The 13,669-nt window shown below is 39.9% G+C and overlaps 2 pseudogenes; both read left to right on the forward strand.

Annotated features, from left to right (window-relative positions):
- Positions 1 to 2,199: 2,199 nt before the first annotated feature.
- Positions 2,200 to 3,117, forward strand: LOC138916932 (olfactory receptor 4B1-like; annotated as a pseudogene).
- Positions 3,118 to 10,048: 6,931 nt separating this feature from the next.
- On the forward strand, positions 10,049 to 10,977 carry LOC138916787 (olfactory receptor 4X2-like; annotated as a pseudogene).
- The last annotated feature ends 2,692 nt before the right edge of the window (positions 10,978 to 13,669 follow it).

The raw sequence follows: 13,669 nt of genomic DNA on the forward strand, positions 1-13,669 counted from the left end.
GCTGGGGGACGCCCCGCCCTCTGGGCTTCTGTCCGAGCCTCTGCCGGGAGCCCTGAATGCTGGGCGTGGCCCCTCTGCTACCGGCAGACAGAGAGTTTTGTCTGCTGCCTGGCGGAGCTCCGGCGCTTCCCCTCCGGGTCGCTGGACCCGCCTTTGAAAATTCCCCCGCCCCGGTCCTCTCCGAGATCTCCGGCAATCCCTAGTCCCACGGGGCGGGCAAGGACAGCTGGGGGACGCCCCGCCCTCTGGGCTTCTGTCCGAGCCTCTGCCGGGAGCCCTGAATGCTGGGCGTGGCCCCTCTGCTAATGGCAGACAGAGAGTTTTGTCTGCTGCCCGGGCGGAGCTCCGGCGCTTCTCCACCGGGTCGCCGGACCCGCCTTTGAAAGTTCCCCCGCCCCGGTCCTCTCCGAAATCTCCGGCCATCCCTAGTCCCCCGGGGCGGGCGTCTCTCTGGGACCCTCCGGGCGCCCCGAGCACCAGGCCGGGTCTCCCCGCCAATGGCGGGGAGAGACTCTCCCCGCGGGCTCAGGTGTGCAACTCCAAAGTTTCCCTCTGCGTTTAGGAGTAATTGCGGGGGGTTTAAGTAGGGTTCTGGTCACCTGTTTCCACCGTCGCTCCTCTGTTGTGTTCTTGCTCCTGCCCTAGATGTGTGTGGATCCTCTGGGGGCGTCCGTTGGAAGAAAGCCGCTTGCGGGTACTAGGCTGCCCGTCGGGGTCGGAGAGTTTTCACCTATTTCCACATCCTCCCGGAGGAAAGTCCGTCCGCCTTCCGATGTATAGTCGTGTGGGTGTCTCAGACGTCCTGAGATGCTGTCTGGATATCCTTTGTCAAGCGATAAGTGTCCAAATAATTGTAGACTCGAAGGGCGAGAGACAAAGAGGACTACTCACGGCGCCATCTTGGAATTCCCTCAGTTTCTTAATTTTAAACACTCACTGACTTCATTTACTTTCAAATTTCTGCATCTGTCCCTACCTGAGGAATTCTGATACACACTGCTTTGTTTCCATCTATCTGCATCACTGACTTTTGGTTTTTCTGTCAATTTTGGCCCTTACAGTTCACATGTATTTTTACTTCTTCAAAATTATGTTTCTTGAAAATTTCAGTGTGACATTAAAGACAGAGGGAAAAGTAATGAGGATAAAATGTATAGTAGAGAGTAAAAATGTTCATACTTTTTCTTTATTGTTTCTCTTGGAATATGTGTGATGAAAAAATTACTGATTGGCACCTTAATATAGAGAATATTGTTTTGAATCACATGACATTCTTAACTTGAGTGTGTATTGTGATCTGTATTTCTTCTGTATAGTTGGGAGTTGTGTATATATGTATAAGAGGTGCTCACTGAGTATCTGTTCCAGAGGAGTAACATATAGAGGGATCCTCACTCTTCTTATACTTTGCTGCTGACTACCAACTTGGAAGGCAGCCAAGCAGGATTACTAGCCATACCAATGTTCTAGAGGACAAGCTCTCTGAGTTCAGGATCTCTCAGTAGTTTCAGCAGTGGGGGAGGAGGTATAAATATAATAGTGAAATGATGGAGACAAACTAGTAAGTTGAATTCTCTTGAAATGTTTGCACATTTGTTATATAAACATAGTTATTGAAGCTGCAAAGCTTCTGATATAACTGACAGAAGGAAACTGACATAAGTTAAGGGCTGGTATAACTAAGTGAACAAACAGTACAGAGGACCTTTTGGAAAGAGAAGAATTATTGGTAAGAAGATGATTCACTGATTCAGAGATGAAAGAAAGAAGGAATTTAGGAGCGGGAGTGTGTCATGGGGATTCCCCAATAAGATAGAACATTGAAAACACAATGAAGATAATAAAAATATGTGCTATGAACTTCATTGACCCCCAGATTCAGAATATCCATTGCAGAATCAGAAGGAACCCTGGACTGAAGTGAGAAAGCTCAGTTCTGAGTCCGAGAATTCACTACTTTCTGTGGGATCCTGAATAAATAACCGTTTCTCTGAACCTTCATTTTCTAATATGAAACTTTTGTTAGATTTATAATATTTAATGCTGAGTGAGTACATATTGGATAAATGAATGAATTCATGATAAGTTTGTATGCAAAGTGGTTTACACTGTCTAATGTGATATAAGTGAGGCAAATTGGTTGCAATCAGTGTTTGCTTTATTGCAAGTCTCTCCATAGTTCACATCCAGCATATCTGAATGGATTTCCTGGACAGTGCAAATAACATGACTGAGTTAATTATAGCTGGTCTTTTCAAGGATCCAGAGGTTCAGAGAAAGTGCTTTGTGGTGTTTCTCCTGTGTACTTGGCCATGGTGTCGGGTAATGGCCTCATTGTTGTGACAGTCAGTGTCAGTAAGAGTCTGAATCCCCCCATGTATTACTTCCTTAGGTACCTGTCCCAGAGGAGATCAATTACTCATCTACTATTGTTCTGAAATTCATCACAGACCTACTTGCCAAGAGCAAAACCATCTTCCTTGAGGGCTGTCTGGCTCAGATATTCTTCTTCCACTTCCCTGGTGTTACAGAGATCTTCCTTCTCACGGTGATGGCCTATGACCGCTATGTGGCCATGTGCAAACCCCTTCACTAAACAACCATTATGAGGAGGCCTATGTGTCACCATCTGGTGGTTGGTTCCTGGCTTGGGGGATTTTTTAATTCCATGGTTCAGATCATTGCTACTTTCCAATTATCCTTTTGTGGCCCCAATGTGATTTATCACTACTTCTGTGACCTCCTTCCTTTATTCAAGATTTGTTGCACTGACACCTCTGTGTAGTGGGTTATTGTGCTGGCCAACAGTGGATTATTCTCTATCTTCTCCCTCCTCCTCTAGGGGTCTTCCTATATCGTCATCCTGGTCAACTTGAGGAGCCATTCTGCAGAGGGGAGGCGCAAAGCCCTCTCCACCTGTGCCTCTCACATCACCGTGGTCATCTTGTTCTTTGGACCTGCCATCTTCCTCTACATGCAGCCCCCCGCACCTTCACTAAGGCCAAACTGGTGGTTGTGTTCTATACAGTCATCACCCCTATGCCGAACCTCATCATCTATAGGCTCAGAAATGCAGAGGTGAAAATGGCCATGACGAGTTTGTGGGCAAGAAAGTGAATTCAAGGGTGTGATAAAAATGAAAACTTGAAAAAATTAGCATGAACAGTGACCAGTTAAGCTTTCTGATTTTAGTCAGCTGTGAGGAAGATAGTAAATGTTAACCTATTCATATTTTTATCCTATTTTATTTTATTTTTTATAACACTGGCCTAGGATGATGCGTATTAATGTTTCTATTTCTTTACATACCACAAGGATATCTCAAACCCCCTAGTACTTTGTTGCTGCAATCCTTAAACCCTAATTCCCTACAGAACTTGTGTTTATAAATGATTTTCTATCTGACTTCTAACTTTTGTATCAACTTTCATTCTATTTTCACCATCATGAAAATAATAAAATATAAAATTATTTATCTTCTTTAGATATTTGTCATTCCTTAATTTCTGTAAAGTTCATTTTATAAATAAGGATTTGGGTACCAATAAGAAATTTACTGAATGGCCGAAGACACATCTTTGCAAAGTAGTCCCTGAACTTTTCCTGGGAATCCAAGAAAGCTTGACTTTCCACTGTCAGAGAGGGAATAAAATTCATCCCTTTATCAGCCTGGATGGTCTCCAACTTCCCATGCAATTCCAGAGGGGCTTGGCTCCTTCTCTGTTCTAAACATTCGCCATATCAGTCTGTTCAAACTGAGATTCCTTAAAAAGTCTAACAGTCATGTTCTCTTCATAAAACCTTTGGCAATTTACCTGAGTTGGAAAAACCCACTTCCTCTGAAAACTGACTGTCCCTTGCTCATCTGGACTATTTCTTACGGCATTTAGTGCTTTATACTTTATATTATTTATATTTATGGATGTATGTACCTTGAAACCTACTTGATGGAAGATATTTACCTTTCTGTTCTACTTCACTGCTTAGCATAATTTTATGAACAAACTATGTTCTCAGAAAATTTTAGTTGAATAAATGAACAGAAAATTAAATAAACTAGTGGATAATAGAATATAAAAAAGCCATATTGTCTGTGGTGTCCATGTCCTTACATGATGGTGCAAAGGATAAAGAAGGTCCTATGGCTTCAACATCCAATTCTAGGCTTCAATTTCTAGATTGCACATTATGATTATTTTCTTTGTATGGAAATTATGAGATTTTCACTTTGCATTATAAAATCACTCCAATTAACAAACAATCCACATTCAATATCTTAATGTTAATAAATCTGCCATCATCAGAGAAGAAAACACATTAATAAGTCTGAGCAATGATGACAAAAGAAACATTGCTTAAAGACACAATTTGGATGAGATTAAGATACAAATGCCACTTGTTACCATTCTCTATGGAGGATCTGAAATTGTATTCACTCCCAACATATATATATTTTTAAGTAATTTCATTGGGTTTATAATGGTATGTAACATTGTGTAATTTGGGGGTATACATTATTTTTTATCAATTCCTGAATATACTTCATCATGCTCACCCCCAGTAATCTAATTTTTATTCATCACCATAAATATGTGCCCCTTTGTCCCTTTTGCCAATCTCTCAGCCCCCTTCCCCTCTGGTAACCACTAATCTGTTCTGTTTATCCATGTATTTGTTATCTTCCACATATGAGTGAAATCATGCAGTATTGGTCTTTCTCTGTCTGGCTTATTTTGCTTAGTGTCATACCCTCAAAGTCCATCCATGTTGTTGCAAATGTTACAATGTTATCTTTTTATGGCTGAGTAGTATTCCACTGTATATATATACACCACATCTTCTTTATCCATTCATCTGTAGAAGGGCACTTGGGTTGATTCCACAAATTGGCTATTATGAAAAAAGCTACAATGAACATAGGGGTGGATAAGTCTCTTTAGATCATTGATTTCAAGTTCTTTGGGTAAATACCACTAGTGAGATAGCTGGATGGCATGGTATTACTATTTTTAACTCTTTGAGAACTCTCCATACTCTTTTGCATAGTGGCTGCACCAGTTTGCATTCCCACCACCAGTGTATGAGGGTTCCATTTTCTCCATGTCCTCTCCAGCATTTGTTGTTTTTTTTCTTGGTAATTATAGCCCCTCTGATCAGTGCAAGGTGATAGCTCATTGTAGTTTTGATTTGCATTTCCCTAATAATTAGTGATGTTGAGCATCATTTCATGTGTCTGTTGGCTGTCTTCCTTGGAAAAATCTCAGTTCATATCCTTTGCCCATTTTTTGATCAGGTGGTGTTGAGTTGTATGAGTTTTTTATATATTTTGAAAATCAACCCCTTGTCTGATAAATGCACACCCAATATATTTTTTGTTTCTCATATGCCACTTTGATCCATGTAAGATCTGAGGAGGCAATGCCATGTTTGATTTTAGATTAGCACCTTACCCTCATGGCATCAATCATAGCTGTCCCTATTTTCGACAATGTTGAAAATTGAGCTGCCTTCTGTCTCTTTGGTGATCCGTAATGCAACATGCACAGACAGCAGGGAGGGATAACCCAGACTGGAATCACCACTCTATCAACTTCTACCTGTGCTACCTTGGCTTCATTCACTTTTCCTCTTGGGGTTAGCAGGTTGTGGTATAAGGAAAGATTGTGGTATCTAGAGACATCAATTCATGTTTTTCTTTGTCTTTCCCTATTAATGTGATCTTGTGGGAGTCCCTGGAAGGCTTTCTAATTCACTTGGTGTCTGCACCCCATTAATATGTTTATAATATCTGAAATTCCACAGTAGGAGCTTTATTTCATGGGAGTATGGCACTGATAGAATGAAAATATCTCTGGGAGTTGAAAACAATAAAGTTATTATTAACCATTTATGTCTTAATCTGAACAATTTTACAAGACACTTCCCCTTCTATACAGTCATTATCTGGGTGCTGAGGTATGGCTTAAGCTACATCCAGCCTGTTGCCTGTTTTTGTATGTCCTGCCAGCTAAAAATGGGTTTAGCATTTTTAAATGTTTGAGGAAAAACAAGGTAGAATAATATTTTGTAAGACCTAAAAGTTATATGAAATTCAAATGTTAGTGTCCATAAATAAGGTTTTATTGGACTACAATCATGACTATTATTTTACTTTTTATCTCTGGCAGTTCTTGTGGTACAGAGGCATAACTGAATAGTTATGACGGAGACTGTGTAGTCTGCTAAGCCTAAAATATTTACTATGTAACCCTTTACAGAAAAAGTTTACCAACTCCTGGCTTAAGTTGTAACAAAATTATTGCTTACTAAAGAAATTTGGAGGTCCGTGTTTCCAGGGTTGTTTTGTGAATTCTGTGATGCCAGAGCACCTGGTCGGTGCCTCTTCAATTTTCTTGGCTGTCCCCTCATGGCTGAAAGATGGCTGGAGCACCCCCAGGTGTTATATGCTCACATGAGGGGAGAGAGGGGCTCTAATTTTATTTTCCCAGAAATTCCCCAGAGCAATTTTTATTTTTATTTTTATTGATCAGAACTAGGTCACATCTATGCCTAGATGTAAAAGAAACTGGGATAGGGGTTATATATATCTATATATCTATATATCTTATCTATCTATCTATCTATCCATCTATACATATATATTCCTGCAAAGGGGAATGGGATTATATTATCAGTTTAGACTAGGCACTGCATTTCCCCTGGTCTGGGCACATTGGTGCTTGAACAAATTCAGGGTTCTGTTTTTATGGAAAGAATAGCTGCCACAGGGAGTTTTGGTAAGTGGGATATCTTGGAGGGTAGTGTGTAGGGGCATAGTGAGGTGGCTACAGGATTTTTATCTGGTGCTAGAGTGACAGACTGAAACCTAGTTCAACTACTTAGTGACTGTACAACCTCAGGCAAGTGACTGAAATTCTGTGATTCAGTGTCTTTGGCATGGAAGTTTGCACTCAGTTTTCCTGTGAGTGCACCCTGCTTTAATTTTCCACTGGAGGGTAAAGGGGGATCTGGGATACAAGTGATCTTATGGAATTTAAAAAAACTTTTATTACAGAAAATTATATACATTATATATTTACAGATGTGGTCAAAGTAGGATAATGAACTCATGTGTACCCAACATCCAGTTTCAATAATTAGCAATTCAGGACAAATTTTGTTTCATCCCACTAGGGCATCTCAAGAATAGCACTATTCACATTTTGGGTCAGACCATTCTTTGTTGTTGGGAGGTTTCCTGTGCATTGTAGGATGTGTCCTAGCATCCCTGGGCTCTCCCCATTAGATGCCAGTAGCACCTCTTCTCCTCCCAGGTTATGACAATGAAAAATGCCTCTAGATATTGCCAAATGTCCTCTACGGGGCAAAATCACCCCCAGCTGAGAAACACTGATCTATACTCTCTTTCATACCAAAGGCAAGGAGAAGTACTGTTTCAGTTTTCTGACATTTGTGGCCCACATTCCTTAGACCCATCCTTTGAAATGGTGTAATTTCATGTAAAGTCATATTTTTGAGTTCACGATAAGCAGGAGCTATATCGAATTGACCTCCGAACAGCACATAGCCCCATACAGTGTACATGTCCCCTGGTGAATTTAAGTTTTTCACATGTTCTATTGATTTCTGATGTTACCTACAAGGAAGTTTGAGATTTTAGTATGAAGGTTCTACATCCCATGAGGTAGTCATCCTGAATAGGAAGGGAAAGGTATGGCTGTCTGTGGACCAATCTTCTCAATTGATCATCACACCTTCCCCCCTGTTATCTCTCATGTAGAGTGAACTCAAGGCTGGGCTGCCAGAATTTTATCTCTCGGTGGAATATTTGGGAAGCAGCTCCAATTTGCTCTTGTTTTAAATCAGGTGGAAGAGACTCAGTGGCTTAGCCTCAGCATTCCCTGGCCTGAGGCTGCAGGGGGTGCAGCTCCTCCATCTGGTGATTCCTGAGACCTATGAACTTTGATTGGTAGCTGGGCCTTCATGCTAACTGGGAAACCTGCATGAACTGAGGGCTATTCTCCTGGCATTATTTGCATCTCTGTGGTCAGAAGAGAAAAAGGAACTGTGATAACAGCAAAGCCACAGAAACCTTGGGTGAGTTCTGTTTTGTGAGCATGTGCTTATTTTTTATAATGATTACAATCCAATTTGAAAGCAAAGGGAATGTTGCCTTGGAGCACATGGCATTTTACAAATCATTCTCTCATCGGTCTGGTCTGCCTGAGACAAGCACAGTGCTAGGTATGGATTCAGGGATGGAGAAGGTATGGTCTCAGTCCTTGGGGACCTTTGTACTTGAAATATTTACTGAACATCTACAATGTACCAAATACTGTGCTAAGAAGTCTATGGCAGATGTATATCCACTCTTCATTTGTTCTATTTATGATCATTGAATGCTATTTTGTGGAGGCACTTCAGTAAGATCTGGAGATGAAGGGGTAGCAAGATATAATCTCTACTCTCATGAAGTTCATGTTTTAGTGTGGCAGATGGTCACATAACACAGTTAAAATTCAGTATGAAAAGTGCTGTGATTACAAAATATCCTGAAAGAAGAGGGCCATGGACTGTAAGAGTCTGTGGATTGTGGAGATCTATTTCCTGTCTCTGGGATGACTCCAATGTTTCACAGAGTATGGGAACTTATGTGCTCCTGGGATGGGCTGGGAGTGGGATATATCACATCTACCTGTGATGTCGGTATTATCTCTATGCTACAGTTTGGCCCTTGAGACTCTGAGAAGCAAAAGAACTGTCTAGATATCACATAGATGCTACCTGAAGAAACCTGGATATAAACCCAGGAGTCTAGACTGCTAAGAGTGCTTTCCTCAATGAATGGCTTCTTGGTAAAATCCCCCAGCTGTTCTGAGAATTTAGGATTTGTCTCTGCCCTCCATTTGTCTCTGTAATTGTAAATCTTATCAGTGATTTCCTTCTGCCTCATGGTAGTCCTTAATCTCCTGAGCCTGTCCCCAAACCCTGAAGGAAAGAAGCTTTGTGGCATGAGTGGATGCCATGCGCCTCTTAGTCTCAGGTGCCCTGGAGTCTCACTGTACAAAGGCTGGGTTGATACACAAAGACTTCAGTCACCTTGGACAAAGTCCAGCATGGACGGGACTGTCTGCAAATCAGTCAGTGCACATTCTTGGTGATTCCCTGAGGTGTTGTAAGGCTGGAATACATAGAAGCTTGTGTCATAGCAAGAGTGGGCACTCTAGGTGGAGGGGTGGTTTATATTTCCGTAGCTACTGGAGGCATATGATTGGAGCAAATGAAGGTATCAGTAAGGAGAAAAATTGTGCATGAGTTGAGCTGATCCTTAGAAAGGGACAAGATCATCCAGTGACCTGGTGTGGAAGGAGAAAATTAGGAGGAGAAAGTAGAAATAAGACGGAGTACTGAGTGTCAAGGGACATCTGTTCTGAAGACAGTTAAGGGAAGTGGAGTGGTGAGAGTACCATTCTGCAAACCAAGGATGGAAAGAGCAAATGAAGTGGGATGAAAGGGAGATGCAGAAAAAAGGCAAAAGCATTCAACAGCAGCAGAGAGACATCTAACATGGAGACAGCAATGCTATCTTTGTGCCCCATGTCATCCAATAAGGCATTCATTTCCTAATAGATTTCCTCTCCTCTGCTCTATTTCTACTAGTCCAATCTCTACTGAAAAATGATGTTCCTTGCAGTTGACTAACATTCTTGATGATTCCCCATTGTCTGTAGGATAAACCCTAGAGTCCATAACAGTCCTTCATGAACTGGTACCAGACTCTATCTCCACCTTTATCTTTGTGATTCTCTGGTTTACTCCAGCCACACATAGATGAATTTTTATAGCTTTGTGTACTAGTCTGCCTTTTTGGAATGTTCTTCCCTTCTTGTACTTGTAACTAACTCCTACACATTTTTCAATTTCCAGTTCATAAGCTGTTAAGATATGCAAGGGATTATTACGTAATTCAACCAGTTAATGAAGGAGTCTTTTATTTTGTATCATTTCAGATCACCTCACCCAATTATTGCCTCCTGGTGGTGACCTCATGGCTAACATACACAACATGACTGAATTCATTTTTCTGGGACTTTCTCCCAATCAAGATGTGCAGAAAGTTTGCTTTGTGCTGTTTCTGGTCTTGTACACAGCAATTGTGCTGGGGAATCTCCTTATTGTGCTCACTGTCATGACCAGCAGAAGTCTTGGTCCCCCATGTACTTCTTCCTCTGCTAACTGTCCTTTATGGAGATTTGCTACTCCTCTGCTGCAGCCCCCAAGCTCATCTCAGATTTGCTGGCTGAAAGGAAAGCCATATCTCTGTGGGGCTGCATGACACAGATTTTCTTCATTCACATCTTTGGTGGCACTGAGATGTTCCTGTTCACTTGATGGCTTATGACCACTACGTGGCCATCTGTAAGCCCCCGAACTATACCACCATGATGAACCAGCAAGTGTGTGCTGTCCTGGTGGGAGCAGCATGGGTGGGGGGGGCTATGTTCATTCCTTTGCCCAAATCCTTCTCATCTTCCACTTGCCCTCCTGTGGCCCCAGTGTGATCAATCACTATTTCTGTGACCTGCTTCCCCTGCTCAAACTTGCCTGCTCTGACACCTTCCTCATTGGTCTTCTGATCATTGCCAATGGGGGAACTTTGTCTGCTATCAGTTTTGTGGTCCTCTTAACCTCCTATGTGGTCATCTTGGTCCATTTGAGGACTCAAAATTCTGAGGGGCAACGCAAGGCCCTCTCCACCAGAGGGTCCCAAATCATTGTGGTTTCCTAGTTCTTTGGGCCCTGCATCTTCATCTATCTGAGGCCTTCTACCACTCTGTCTGTGGACAAGATGGTGGCCGTGTGCTATACAATGATCACTCCAATCCTCAACCCTGTCATCTACTCCCTGAGAAATGCAGAGACGAAGAAGGTGATAAAGAGGCTGTGATTAGGACAATGGAATTAGATGAGAAATAGAGGCCACATCCTGGTATTGATCATCTGGTTTAGAATGATGCTGAGTCCAAACTGATAGGGCAGAATGGGATGAAGAAAAGTTCACGTTACTTCTTAGTTCTAAAGTTATTGTAACTTATTCCCATCTTCACCAAATTCATTCTAATCATTTGTAAAATAATTCCTCTTATGGATGTAGTATAACTTAATTATACATATAACCATTTTCTGTTAGATGTTTAGATCATTTCTAATTTTTTACTACTATCAGTAATTCTGTGGTAAGTATTCTTGAATAGAAATCTTTATACATGCTATTTTCTTTTAGACTCACTTGGTGTGGTAAATTTACTATTTTAAAAGCTATAATGATTTTATGCATAGTATTAGGTTGGTTCTTATAAAAGTTGTAATAATTCACCTTCCTTCTGAAAGTGCTCTTGACAGAATTGAACGTTGTCATTAAAATTTTGATGAGAAATGAGATTTTACATAGTCTTAGAGTATTTCCCCACAAGATGCTTATTAATTGTGAAAGGGAAAATGTAACTCTACAATGGAGAAACATGGAAGACACTTCCTTAAACAATTACTCAAAGTCAACATCAACAATATTGAGACTGGAGAGGCACACAATATCATTACTCTGGTATTCTTACTGAAAATACGTAACCTGAATCTAATAATGACAAAATATCAGGCAAACCCCAATAGAACAGCATTCTGCAAAATTACTAACCTGCGTTATTCAAAGTATTAAGACAAAGAAATTGAAGTTTTCTAGGTTACAGATAGATGAAAACTAAAGGCAACCTGTAATCCTTGATTAGATCCCATACTAGATGAAGATCATTAGTGGGTAAAAGCACTGAGATGAAATAATAGCATGGTAACAAAGTCAATTTCCTGATGTTGATACATTCTAGTGTGTTTACGTCAGAGAATGTCCTTGGACTGAGGAATTATTTACTAAGGTTTTTAAATATAAATGGTGATTATGTCATCAAATTTCAAACATTTTAATAAAAAATTCTATCTAGCTGTCTATCCATTTATTAATTGAGAGAATGAATAATAAAGAAAATGTGGTAAAATATTAATGTTTGGGCAAATTGGTTTAAGGGTATACAAGAATTCTTTGTGTTATTATTATTACAACTGCTTTGTAAGTCAGAAATTATTTTAAAATATAAAGTTAAAATATTTTCAAATTACATAGATATCTTGTTTAATTTGTATTTTTTGTTTCTTTTTTGTTAGCGAAAGGGGTTGCTTTAATGTTTAATTAGCTTTGAGGGGCCGCTCGGTGGCGTAGCGGTTAAGTGCATACCTTCCGCTTTGGCGGCCCGTGGTTCGCGGGTTTGGATCACGGATGTGGACATGGCACTGAGTGACAAACCATGCTGTGGTAGGCATCCCACATATAAAGTAGAGGAAGATGGGCATGGATGTTAGCTCAGGGCCAGTCTTCCTCAGCAGAAAGAGGACGATTGGCAGCAGATGTTAGCTCAGGGCTAATATTCCTTGAAAAAAAAATTAGCTTTGAGTCATATGCAAAGTTTTCCATTTTTAAGACTTTATATTTATACATAGTAAAATCTATCCATTTTTTTCTTTAGATTCTTCCAGGTATCTGTGTTCAGATTATTTTACATGATTAGTTAAATTTATATTTTCTTTTAAAAATACTTAAAATGTTTAATATAATTCTGTGCAATGGTAATATACCCATAAGATTTTTAAAAATCCACACAATAAGGGGTTGACACTTATTTCGCTCAGTCTGTTTCAGCGGCCCAGGGTTTCGCAGGTTTGAATTGTGGGCGTGGACATGGCACCCCTCATCAAGTCATGCTGAGGGGCATCCCACATGACACAACTAGAAGGACCCGCAACTAAAAATATACATCTATGTACCAGGGGGCTTTGAGGAGAAATAGGAAAAATAAAATCTTTAAAAAAAATCAACAAAATTAAAAGGCACACAAGTACAAACTTTCATTCCATTTCTTTCCCCATACAGAAGTTTCCCCTTTCCCGTGTCCACACTAGATAAGCACTTTTCAGTTTCTTGTACTTCTTTTGGAGTTTCTTTAATGAAACACAAGTATAATATGTATGATAAGTGATATAATATGATAAAAGAAATGATAAATGGTATGATAAATAGATAATGGTCATTTATAGCTACTTTTTGTATGAAAAATAACATAGTATGTAAACAGACCTGAAATTTGCTTTATTTACTTAACGTATCTTGAAGATTTTTGTATATTAGTTTAAAGAAAACTTCCTTCTTCTTTTCTTAGAGTTTGGCAGCATTCATGGAATGGATGTACCATTATTTACTTAACTAGTCATCTATTGATAGATATTTGGATTGTTTCCAAATAATGTTGCAGTGAATAACTTTGATTTAAATATATGCATCTAAACTAGGGTATATCTCCAGAAATGAAACTGCTGGATTATATGTATTCATTTTCATGTGATAGATATTACCAAACTACCATTCTTCACAGTCGTATCTATTTGTATTCTCACCTACAATTCTGTCTTTCCTATAAAACAATTTTTAAAATTTTGGATTTTGCTAATCTGATAGTTGAAAAAATAGGAGGTCAAATAATTTTAATTTACATTTCTCTTATTTTGAATGAAGCTGAACATCTTTTCATACACTTAAAGTCCACTTGTATTTTCTGTAAACTGC

Source organism: Equus caballus, chromosome 12 (assembly GCF_041296265.1).
Source record: "Equus caballus isolate H_3958 breed thoroughbred chromosome 12, TB-T2T, whole genome shotgun sequence".
In the NCBI taxonomy this organism is placed as follows: domain Eukaryota; kingdom Metazoa; phylum Chordata; class Mammalia; order Perissodactyla; family Equidae; genus Equus; species Equus caballus.